The sequence below is a fragment of the Mytilus galloprovincialis genome, chromosome 8 (genome assembly GCF_965363235.1).
Source record: "Mytilus galloprovincialis chromosome 8, xbMytGall1.hap1.1, whole genome shotgun sequence".
In the NCBI taxonomy this organism is placed as follows: domain Eukaryota; kingdom Metazoa; phylum Mollusca; class Bivalvia; order Mytilida; family Mytilidae; genus Mytilus; species Mytilus galloprovincialis.
In genome coordinates, this window is record NC_134845.1 from 39,770,119 (window position 1) to 39,783,251 (window position 13,133).

Sequence of the window (13,133 nt, forward strand, 5' to 3'; positions counted from 1 at the left end):
CAGCCAATATGAGCCATGATTTATTTCTAATACCCGCACATGATATAAAAAAGGAAATGTAAAGTAAAAGGAGGGAGGGACTAAACAAACAACTAATTTAAGGTCTTTCACATCAGTTACGATTCAGGCCTCTCAAGAACATAACAAGGGAATATTCAACTATGGTATTCACTATTTTCAGATCTAAAATTTTCAAAAAGGTGAAAACGGAAGGCTCAATGAAAAATAATGAGTTTACACATAATAAAATTAAAGAAGTCTTGGAAAAACCTCACTAATTTTCTGATTTTTTTTTATGGCCCCTTTATCCTCCCTCCTTGATCCACCCTAGCTGTTTACTCGACTAATCTAATTTTACTGATGAAAAGGAAAAAAGAAAAACCTTCGTGTACACAGCAGAGCTGCATGAGTAATATATGGGCTAAAGAACAGCTAAGTTAGGACTTACTATAATAGGATTATAGAGTGTACCTAGAAAAAAGGCAATGACTCCAGGATTAGAATAATTGTTGAATTAACTTTTCATTCAAAAGTAGGATACTATCAGGTCTATATTTGAGTCTAATATTCGACCTTGGTACGAATTTGTTCAAGTATACTTCTCAACTTCTACAATAAGTTAGGGATCTGCAATTATTCGTAATTTGAAATTTTTATTTTTTTATTCATGATGGACTTATTAATTCTCAGTGATAATATATTGAATTTATTCACTTCTATTTCAAGGCTGACATGTGTAATATTGTCTTTGATTTCTTCTATTTATTATTTGTTGTATTGGGGATTGCTGTTTCATTGATGCATGCATACATAACACCTCCGACTAATCATATTTATTCTAGATAATAAACCCTCGATTTTGAATTGCGAGGCATTGCAATCACCTTGTGGTCAAACCTTGAATCACTGGTTAGTATTAGGCAAGTTCCTCCATGTATACATGTAAGTTTTAGTCAATTTATGATGTCATGGATGATTCTCTTCGTTTGGGAAACGGGAAACACACATTTTTACACAAATCTATTTTTCAAACAAATAAGGCATACGTTTCTGTGGGGATGTCAGGGGACACAATAGACAAACTAGGCATGTAGTCCGTAAACGTGCTGAAATAATGACTTGCGAGAGAATGACAAATGTTGACTTAGAAGACGGGTTGTCCGGGTGCTATCAGTTTAACGTAGGAACTTGCGATGATTTGTTTGTCTTGTTTATCTGTTTTTGATAAGTTGATATCTGTTGATCGAGTAGTAGTTTGTCTGTATGACAACCATCCCGCCTTCGGTCAGAGTTATGTTACTGGGAATAAAATATTTACATCTTTAAGTATTATTATGTAAAATTTCCGCTGGTACTTTTCGTTTATATATCAGAATTTAAATTTAATAAATATAGATAGATGATCGAGTTTTTCCCCCAGTTATATCTGATAACCTAATTTTACAAATTGTTTGCTACTAAAGTTCTTACTGAAAAATGGCAGTTCTATATTTCATGCTGAGCACTGAGACGTTGATAGCAGAAATATCACCAAAGTCAGGTACATAAAAACAGCAGATAGAATACCAGAAATGATTAATACAGTGCTAAATAAAAAAAATACATTGAGACCCGTTTAGAATACGTCGAATAATCTATGTTCTCCATTGGATGAAAATAATAGTTAAACGTTAGACTTTTTTTCAACTTATAGTTAATGACATTAAACATCTTTCATTAAATCCGTTGGATGTGTACTGATTGATACTTTAGTCTGGAGAAACATATGCTTGTTCGATTTATAAGTTGTAATAAGCTTTTAGTTAGCTTTCAGTAACTGCAAGTACCCTTAGACAGGCATTTTGTGTCTTTTGCATGTTTTCATGTTATATGTCGTTTTGTGTTTCGTGTAAACCCTTGGAGCCAATTAATTTTCGACCGATTTTTTGTTTGTTCTTATGTTGTTACACCTCTGTCCGTCCCAAAATTAGGGAGAAGATTGAGCCCTCACAAAAATGTTTAACCCTACAACATTCGTTAATGTACCTGTCCCACATCAATGTTCAGCGGTTTTAGCTTGGTTTTACATGCCACGAGGCAACATTTGTTTTTCGCGAATTGTTTTGCCATAATCAGGTTGATGGGTTTTCTCGTTTGAAATGTTTAACATTTTGTCATTTTGGGCCTGTTATGATTGACTTTATATATATATATGTATATATATATATATACACTTGAAGAAGGCCATTTGTTGAGTCGAAATATTTGTCAACACGATTTAATAACAACATTTTCGTATTATAACATCATATATCAGTACCGTTGTGCAAATCTTTAGACTGATATAATTTTTTCCTTATCTGCATAGTATCGCCTATTCTAGACGATCCGGTACATAGTAAATTTGCTGGTTGGTCTTTTTTATAGACTTATATATATATACGGTATGGGTTATACTCATTGTTGAAGGTAGTACGATCTACAGTAAAAAAAAAAGTTGATTGCATCTTCCTCATTTGGTGTATATTTGTCTCCCTATTTTATATATACAGTGCAATGCTGCCCATCTAGGTCCCGTAATTGGAACACTAAATCATTCTTCTTTTTCGGATCATTTCCCGCTATTTTTTTGGTGGTTGTTTAACATGCAGACGACTCCTTCTTACTTTTTTCCAATACTACAAGTTAGATTCTAAGACATTTGAACAAGTTCTATAACCAATGATATAGTTCGTGGTTATATAGATCTTTCACTATCTAAATGGCTTTAAGATAGTTTTCTAATAAAACTTATCGATGATATATATATATATACCCAAAGTACGTCTGTAGACTAAACGGCTAGACACAGAACAGTGATATGCAATTTAAAAAATATATATATTATTTTCTTTATTTTGTGTGAAAATAAAGTTAAGCTTGTGGCACTGATATACAAAAATCGGATGTATACTAGTAAGGTTGTCGTACTTCGGGCACTACATGTGGACGCCATACAACAAACATTATATAATGATAAAATATAATAAAGTCAGATAAATTTGAATCAAATTAAAACATAAAGAATAATGCACACTGTACCACTTTACTCTTCTCCCTAGCTAAGGACTGGATTCTTAATAGAATGAACTACTATATATGTTATCTTATTCCATCAAATATAATAATTATACTTCTTAATGGTTTTATTTACACCCTATTTCTATTTTGCTACCACGAGGCAACATATTTCACGATATATGCATAATGAATGGAAATATACGGAAATATTTCAACACGTTGTTTATTCAAACATGATAATATATTCAAATATACTTGTAGGATAAATGCATAAACCGTAAACAAAGGGTGAATTTTCACATATAACATCCCAGTCTATATTTCTAAGTATGTTGATCAATAGTTTCTACAAATAAAAACAAGCACGACAAGTATTCCCACACAAATATTCCATCTCAGCCTAACTCAAACCATATGTTGTATGTCAAGGATTACTGAATCATCTTTCTAATGCGATGCGAAGCATTGAAGCCAGATTTTTTTGAATAGTAGATAAATGTAAATACTTGCAAATTTTCAAAAGAACAAACCAAAACAAAAAAACTGTCTGGGAATAAGTTCAAGGAAATAAATGAGTGATGTATACATTGGTTCTCTTGTCTTATCCGAGGTCAAGTCAGTGAGAGGGAGAACACATATTGCCTCTATTTATAGTTATTTGTTCTATTTTCAAAGTGTCCTGGTCAATTGTTTTGAAAAGAAATCTTCCGTTTATTCTATTAAATATATATATCATATATATTTTGGCTGCAGCTAGTCACATCATATGAACGTTGCAATCTTTTGTTGATAAATGACAACTCTATGTCAGTTCGAATAAGGGCTGCACTATTATCTCCAAGTTACTAAATTAATTCAATACGGAAGTCGACAAACCATAATTTTGCAGTTAAATATGATGCGGGCTTTGATTTCAGTAGGAAGAAAACATTTTAAATGATCACAAAGTATATGTATGTAGTAATTTATATCATTATAAGAAACAAATAGGTAGAACAGGATGGTAGACATCAATTTAAGATCATCAATGTCGATTCGAACAAATACATTTAGTATTTTAACACATCTATGTATGTTTGGTGATGATCATTCCTCGTGAAGGTTCAAAAGGGAAAAGAAGACTATTACACATACCCCGATGATATATTAAGGTTTGAAGGAGTCGGGGGGGGGGGGGGGTCGACACCGGGTTGCTCATTCCCACATTACTTGCAAGCTTTTTTTCGTCACATTTTCCACTTAATTCCCACTTTTTACGTTTTCTTCCCAAGATCACATTTGTATCACTCAATATATATCACATCCCCACCTTATTTACCCCCTATATCCCTGACACACATTACAAAAGCGTGTCGTCCTCCATATATAATACTAAAACTTAAATAATTTCTCACATCATAAATTTTCACAGTGTTTGTTGCTGTTTTGTCACGTTATCGTTGTGGAAGCCATGTGATGCAATGTGGTAATAGAAGGAAAACAAATTACACCAGAAAGTATGTCAAAGTTTGCTGTTTTTTATGATTAAAGCATGTGCAAAAAGGAGATACAAGAATGTATCGTGTCAATTATATAGGCGAACATATAGTTCCACCAAAATACAGATAACAGAGTTACTCAAAATAAATATCCTTCAGGCGTCAAGTGTTCATTATGGAATAAAGAATAGATTGCAACGAGCATGTACAGGAACTTAACGGAGTGCTATTCAGGGGTTCAAATTAGCGGTGGTCCGAGGTCCGCGACCTTCTACTTTTGCAAGCGGACCTTCGTTTTGGTTACTAGCTACGCCCGACGGACCTTCGATTTGAAAGAAAATAAAAAATAACTTCGCAGACCTTTTTATCAAAATTTCCAAATAAGCGATCTCAAAATAAATTCTCATCTTTATTATTCATGACAGCAATATTCATTTTGTCCAACCGCTAATTTTATACCGAAAATCGCAAACAAGTAATTTGTAAATCCAAGTGAAGTCGTATCTGACTGACAACATCAACATTGAAAAACAATGGATGCCATATATAAACCGGAAATGAAGATAATTACAATACCGGATCAGTTTCCGGGACGGATAAGGGTAATTCCGGGTTTGCCGATCAAATACAATAAAAAAAATAATGTCAGGCTTGAAGTTGTGACAAAATACATTTAAGATTATGAAATATAATCACTAGAATTGAAAACCAAAAGATATATGGAAAAGAAAGAAAGACCAGAAAATATTTTAGGTTGAAACTCAAAATTACTTAATAAGTTTTTTAGTTCACAAATTTCCATATCAACATCCAATACAATGTGACAGCATTTTTCTTTTATCATTAATACATGTGGATATGACATGCAGATGTTTTTAAAGTGTAAACAAATTACTGCAATTCCAAGCGGTAATTTCTCCTCAATTTTTAGGGGCCTGTAAATAGCTGGAAGTTTCGTACTTTATTATCAAAAATAGTGCAACTAGATATGATACAATGTAACAAAGTAACAAGCTCTAGTGGACTTTTAAAATCGAGTTGAAGTAGTGTGAGCCCTGAGGTAATGATATAATTAGTAATTAATTACTAATCTTTGTTACAACACACCTACCAACAGTGACACCCTAACAAATAAAAAAAAAAATAAAGATAATATGAATTCATAATATACAAGACAATTATATTTATTAGTTTATTGAACATATTATACAACAGTGACACTGACAATGTAACAAGATAACCTAACACCAAAGGCACAATAATTTTGTATCTTACTGTGTTATAAAATATTTCAAGTAAAAGTAGGACCTGCAATTTAGGTTGTGGACCTTTCAGTTTTGAGTGTCAAAGGTCCTGGACCTTCCAGTACCAAATGTTAATTTGAACCCCTGGCTATTTGATTACAGCATTTACTAAAACTCTTCATTTAAAAAAATCCAATATTGCCAAACCATATATTGTTTAAGTAAAGATAAATCTGAACAACCATCTTATAAAAAATATCTACTTGTCTATGGCATTAATATCTTTAAGACGTCTTAAAATAAGGCTATACTAAATCAAGCAATTCAGAAGTCAGTTTATCCTGAAATGCAACAAGTATGAAAGACTACTGACTAAATTCTGCCAAATAGTATCGAAATACAGTCGATGATCAAATGTCAGGTAGTTCAATTTAAGTAGAACAAACGCGAAAGTTGATACCAGTAAGGGACGACATCAAAAGATCGATGTAGGATAAAAAAAAAACTTAAATCAAATAGTTTGGGGATGGGGGGGGGGGGTTAAAATTCTGCAAGTTTTGTATATCTAAAATCGATTTTTACATATATCCCTATTGGTAAATCAATCCCAAATTAAGTTAAGAGAGGGGGGGGGGGGGGGTGGGGGGGGGGAGGTCAGTGTAAAAACTATGTGAATTAAGTTTTTTTTATCCTACATTGAACTTTTGATGTCATCCCTAAGCCTACAGGAAAATTGCAGCGTCATTGGAGGTATTAAAATTGATTTGATAAGTGGCAAGTTTAATATCAATATCGACATAAAAGATCGAAGTCAACTGTTTCTACTTAAAATAATCAATCGGAAATAAACATATGTAATACCTAAAATATTGCATAACAGAAACTTATTGAAGAGAACAACTATTAGAAGAAATTTAAAGTACACAAGGGTGTGAATTGTATCCAACACAGTAAAATGAACTCCCTGCTCGGTTAGTTCTGAAGAATGCGATTTAGATAAAATCACTCGTCATTTTCCCTCCTTCTTTTATTTTAGACCACAAAATGCACTCACAAAAGAATTGCTTCATCACTTCAGCAAAAGCATTGTTTATTTGTAAACAAACATGGGAGTATAACCTGACCTATATATTTGCATCAGAGATTTTTTTATTACCTTGTCGTCTGTTGAGATCCGTATCACACCTGTGGAATTATCTTTTGATATATGATATAGGTGGAAGTGAGACACGTTCATTTTATACTTCTCTTTTGTTGAAACGGTAATTAGAAAAAGCTCAAATTTCTGATACACGTGCACTTTTCTTTGACGAAGTGCGTCGATTTTTTATATCTAATTTTAACATATTGGTCTCCGATTAGACAGACGTCTTTTGGAGTTTTCTTGTGTTAGTAATATATTCCCTCTCAGAAACCTTTTAATAATAGATGAACAAAAAAGATAAACGTTGTATGTATTTGTTAGTACGTGAATCAATGGATATGTTTTAAGTTGTATTGAATATGATAAATAAATAAATATTTGTTTTTTTATATAAATAAGATTGGCTGAATCATTTTACCCCTGTCGAATTTTTTCTAACATGGTCAACACGACGGGTGCCACATGTGAACCAGAATCTGCTTACTTTTCCAGAGCACCTGAAATTACCCCCAATTTGTGGTGGGGTTCGTATTGCTCAGTCTCTAGTTTTCTATGTTGTGTTTTCAAAGTGTGTACTGTCTGTCACAGTGGTCTCAGTGGCGGACCCAGAACTTTTCCTAAAAGGGGGGGGGGGAGGACTGACTGACCTAAAAGGGGGGGGCTCCAGTCATGCTTCAATGATTCCCTATATAATCAACCAAATTTTTCCCACGAAAAGGGGGGGGGGGCCCTAGATCCGCCTATGGGTCTTTTTCTTTTTGTTTCTGTTCATTGTCAGTTTATTTTCGACTTATAAGTTTGCATCTTCTTTTGGTATCTTTTTCCTCTCTTTCATTTTCACATTACATGCTGTATTTGGTTCAAGGCATATAATACAATCAAATAAAAAGTAAAAATAGACAAATATACAAGATTAACGACAAGTAAATGTATTAGAAGACAATGTGTTACTTATCTAATTGACAGATAGATAAAAGCATAAGTATCTATTATAAGTAATAGTGATAAATAACTATCTTTCCTCATGTCAAAACATGTTTCAATCAAACTTGTCATACATGCCAACAACTTTTGTTGTTATTATTATTATTATCGATGACTGTTGTTATTATTATTATCGATGACTGTTGTTAGTATTATTATTATCGATGACTGTTGTTGTTATTACTATTATCGATGACGCGCTAGTAATCAGAATCGTCATTGGTATCATTCTGATATCACCATGCATGTGGACCGATGATCATGGTGGATCGTTTGTCGAGGTGTCTGAGTAGTAATCTGCTGTCGACACTAAGGTTGGGAGTTCAATGCGAACCTTTTGGTAAGGTGTATTCGATTCCGATTAGAATTGACCAAATAATTTGCTGGTTTCCTTCAACAATAAAAACCGACAGCCATGAAATAGGAAAAATGTGTCGTTAAAGACCAACAACCAATCAATGAATATTATCACTCCTCAGTGTATAGAACATATCAACCCATAACTAAACATCAATTTCAAAACATAAAACTTTTCCTGATGCATATAATAAAACTACTGATGTCTCAAGTTTCTTGTTATCCTAAGTAGAGTTACATATAGTTTATCAGGTACTAAAGGTTAAGCTGGGGACATTTAAATAAAAAAAAAATGTATATTAATAATTTATTTGCATATAATATGACACAGCTACTTATTAATTCTTCGAAATCCCGCCAAATCATATTCTGATCTTCCCGAGTTGGCAGATGTCATCAGATAAGACATTATCGGTGTTTTTGTACTGCCATGACATTCGGAATAATAACCCGTGATGTAAAACATGGTGTAGGAGGGGTTTGACAAGTATTGTTCGTGAGTTTTATACAACACAATATCATTTCTAACTTCCATCTACTTTTTGTCTACAAGTCGCGACCGGAGATGTCAAAATATTAGGTAGGGCAAATCTCACACTAGTTAAATAATTCAATGATCAAATAAACATTCAAATATTATCAATTACACAAGGACAGGAATGCAAATTGAAAATAAATTAGTACTAGAAACACAAAAGGAATAGACTGACATTAGTTTTAAATTTAAACATGTTTCATGCGCTCTTTTATAATGTTATTTTAAATTTTGTAATAACCGAGAAACAAAACCATTTTACCATAAAAATATTGATTGATATTTTGGCTTAAAATTCAGTGACCATGTTTAAAAAAAGTTCTTAAGATTTCATAAGTATAAAGTCTCACTCTGTATGAAATAATTGATACAAATTCTGTCCCATGATCGCACTGTTGCAGGAATCAATAATAAAGACTTAATTTTATCGATCATTGAGTCAGGTTAGCGCAGTCAGGATCCTACTTCGTCAGAATTATCTCCCCATTACGCCAGTTTATTTTTTACAATCGTAGAAATGGAAGCCATTGTAGGGATGACGCGCTACCAATTTTGCTCATGGAAACCGATAAATTTATCCACATTGCACCATTACGATCCTTATATATCAGTTGTATTTTAAAAGACAAATGTATCAACTAGCTAATGAGCATCAGTTAATGATCTTGTCTGCATTGATTCAACTTAAAACTATTGTCTGATCGGTTGTCAGGTGGAATTTTCGAAAATTCATAAACATTTAAAAAAAATTCTAATTAAAAATTTCGTGGAAGGGCAGACTAGATTTTTTTAGTGTATAAAGACTATAAACCCTAGTTTTCACACACAAAAAATTATATTTTTTCAAAGATATGCATTTTCATCATCCAACTTGAAAGACTGTCGTCAAGTACTTTCATTAAAAAATAGCTATTCGAACACACCTTCTCTGTTTTTGTGACTCATTAGATAGGTATTTCACTTGACCCATATATTTCATCTTTTAGTACTGTTATTTTTTTGTGTTATAAAGTCAATCTGTAGCTTTGATATATAAAAATAATAGAATCTGAAGCGAGACGATGTATGAAATAATCTTACTTTGTACGATATCAAGACAAAATATTCAACTCAAACACGCCGTAACATAAAAAGGTGCACTCGATTTTCTCTTTTCGATACAATTGTTACCCATTTTTAGGAATTTTTTCTTGAGTAACATAATGGAAGGGCAGACACGAAAATTTTTGAACTAATAGATTGATATGTTATAGGTCCGTGGTAATTTTTTCAAAAAAATCGGAGGTTATGTATTTTCTTCATCCAACTTGAAAGATACCCATGTCGTCGACTTGAAATCTAATTGTTCTGCTTGACTATGTACCAGATAAATTGAAAACTTATGCAAATGGTGTTTTTAAAATAAAACACCTCGTAATTGAGAAGAAAATTGCAATTTTCTTTGTTTCTATTAACTTTTAAAATTTTTGTCACTATAGTAAACAATACAGTACACATTTATCGCCTTCTCTAACAAAGAGCTTCGATTCTTTTGTTCTATTTCAACCGGGTTTCCGACTGAGCGATCTTAGCGAAAATAGTATGGAACTTCCAGTGCTTCCATCAAAAGTACATTGTACTTTAAAATATTTTAAAACAATATATATAACATTACATTGCTAATGAATATTAAAAAGCAATTCAATATTATGCAAATATTTGATCTAATAAATATTTAATTTTATTTCATTTGAATTTTCTTATTATTTAATATTGTAGTGTTAATAAAAAAAATACACATAAAATATCATTTACATGTCAGGGTTAAAAAGTACAATGTTAAAAACAGCAGTAGGTAAAACGATTTTTACTTTGGGGTTTTATTTCTCAAATTTAAATTGCCTGGTTATTAAAAACATACCAAGAAAAAAAATGAGTTCACAAGTGCAAAAAATCTACCTCCAGAATGTGAACTTAACAATCCTATACGGTTATACTAATAAATACACTAAATACAACGCGTGTTCAGTGTATATATATGTATGGTTATACAAATAAGTATGCTCTTACAACGTATATTAATACGCAAATCCCGAAAGGGTCAATCCCGAAATCCCGGGCTTAAAAACACCCGATCCCGGAGTCCCAATAAAGGTCATATTCCCCCTCATTGAGGTGTCTTATAACGTCTACGGTTATATAAATAAGTCCTCTTACTGTGTACTGTATGTTGATATACAAATGAGTACTCTTATACAGCGTATATGAATAAACCATACTAGCAACATGTCAACAATGAATATTCCTGTCGCAATACTCTCCTTGCTATCTTGAAAAAATCACAATACATCATACATGGTAAAAAAATATATCAAAACTGCATTACGATGAATGTAAAGGTGGCATAGAATAAACATTTTTGGAAATCAGAAAGAAAGTATATACTTCTTTGAGACGACCCTTACAGTTTGTTATACAAGAGAAATGTAGATATGCAATGATCTATCACAGGGTTAATATAAAGAGACAACTAATATTACGTATTTCCAAGGGTACATGTCATGTGCCACTTCAACAATTCGATGCATTTCCGGCAACTATAGGGCCAACTCGATTGATAAATGTCATAAATTTTTCTAGCATTATTGTACATTAAGGCATAGCAAACTGTGAATGGAATCTGATAAACAAACTGATAGAATTTGGGTGAATTTCAAAGCTTTTTGGATCTGAACGATATAAAAATTAGAGAAAATTTTAAAATCTGAACAAAAATTTTCATGTATTTCATTTAACGAATGATTGCCAAGGCAACTGGATTATGTAAATGAAAAGTTGTGTTTTTTGGCATTCCTTATCAATTATCTTTATTTTCTGAAGGAATGTTATCTCGGCATAGTTAAAAAAGTGGTGTAGTTCAGCTGCAGTTTCTGGCAAGATGTTATCACACAATTCAATATAGATTTATTATATTATCAACGTAATTGAAGAACTTGTGAGTCCGTATGAAATATGTTCAAGAATATTTACGGAATGGGTGCATAATTAAAAAAAAATGTCGGATAATTCATATAATTATAATGCCTTGTTCAGGGGTAAAGCAAATAGCATGTTCTCACATTAATTTGTTTTAATTTGTCAGCAAAGTCTCGAGATAGTTGTATTACTATTGTCATAATGATATTTATTATATCGTATATTTCATATGAAGATCCAAGCAAGATATAAATAGTATATTGTAAATACCATTGAAAATGCGGACATCCGATATAAACTGTTGGAAGGCATGCGACTATGTCTTATTTGCATTTTAAATAAGAAAGGTTTTATAATTTAATAGTTCATTTGATGGTTCATAGCTTGTTGTATAATTTTCGATTGACAATTAATTATAGTTAAAATAATTTTCCTCAAGGGTAACATTCGCTCTGTGGCAAATGCTTTCGTAATAATATAATTTAAACGACATTTTTAAACTTTGTAAATTTTCAGTTCATGAATTATTCAATCATATCTAACAAGTCATCAAATGTAAAATAGAGGTGGTCACACTTTTATCAACATGTTTTGATCAAGTTTTTTTTTGTAGGAAAGAAAATTCATTGTCAACAAAAAGATAGTTACTTCCTCGGGAAAAGTATATAGACGGTTGGATTGTTTTATGTACGTATTTTTCGTTTGCAGTGTAACCAATAATGCATATTCCAGAAGTCAGTATAATATGTTTTAGACTACAACTGTAACGATGTCGATGCGAATGGACTATCAGTCTTGGAGAATATCACCAACATGATTTCATCAATACATTTTGAGGTTTATTTTTCAGTTAAAAATTTCTATTCTATAAATTTATGTTGCACCTTCCTCAGCCAAACTTGATCTAAGGCATTTTTCGGCTGTTAATTAGTAGACCCTGTTCGTTTTCATGCAGTAGTAGTTTTAGCAATTCCAAACAATTTGGTCGTGAGCGTAACTTATGAAGTGGGTGCATGACATACTTACAACTAATTTACCAATCAATCAACCATTTATTTGTGTCTTTTATACACAGTTCGGAACATCTCTACTCTAAGCGGCTAGAAAACCTCGAAAATCGATTCCTTATCAGAACGTGCGGCAAAATACGAACAAAACTTGGTACTTAAACTGTTCCCTCCTTAAGTTATCAAATACTTGAGGTAGACACCAACTATAACTAGAATTCTCCGACTGTGTTATCTATTAACGATGCTTCAATGTAAAACTCAGCAGTCTACTCCAAATAACTTAATCTCTAAGAGTACATGTCAAGTTCCAAACGTCTACTGCGCATAGCTTAATCTCTAAGAAGTGCATGTCAAGTTCCGGTGTGAACCTAAAATTAAGAATAATCG

At 32.3% G+C, this 13,133-nt stretch overlaps 1 long non-coding RNA gene across 1 annotated transcript; it reads left to right on the forward strand.

Annotated features, from left to right (window-relative positions):
* The first annotated feature begins 8,689 nt into the window (after positions 1-8,689).
* On the forward strand, positions 8,690-12,578 carry LOC143041913 (uncharacterized). Its single transcript, XR_012967834.1, has 3 exons — positions 8,690-8,742; positions 11,641-11,755; positions 12,350-12,578. It is a non-coding gene; the product is annotated as an uncharacterized LOC143041913 (long non-coding RNA).
* The last annotated feature ends 555 nt before the right edge of the window (positions 12,579-13,133 follow it).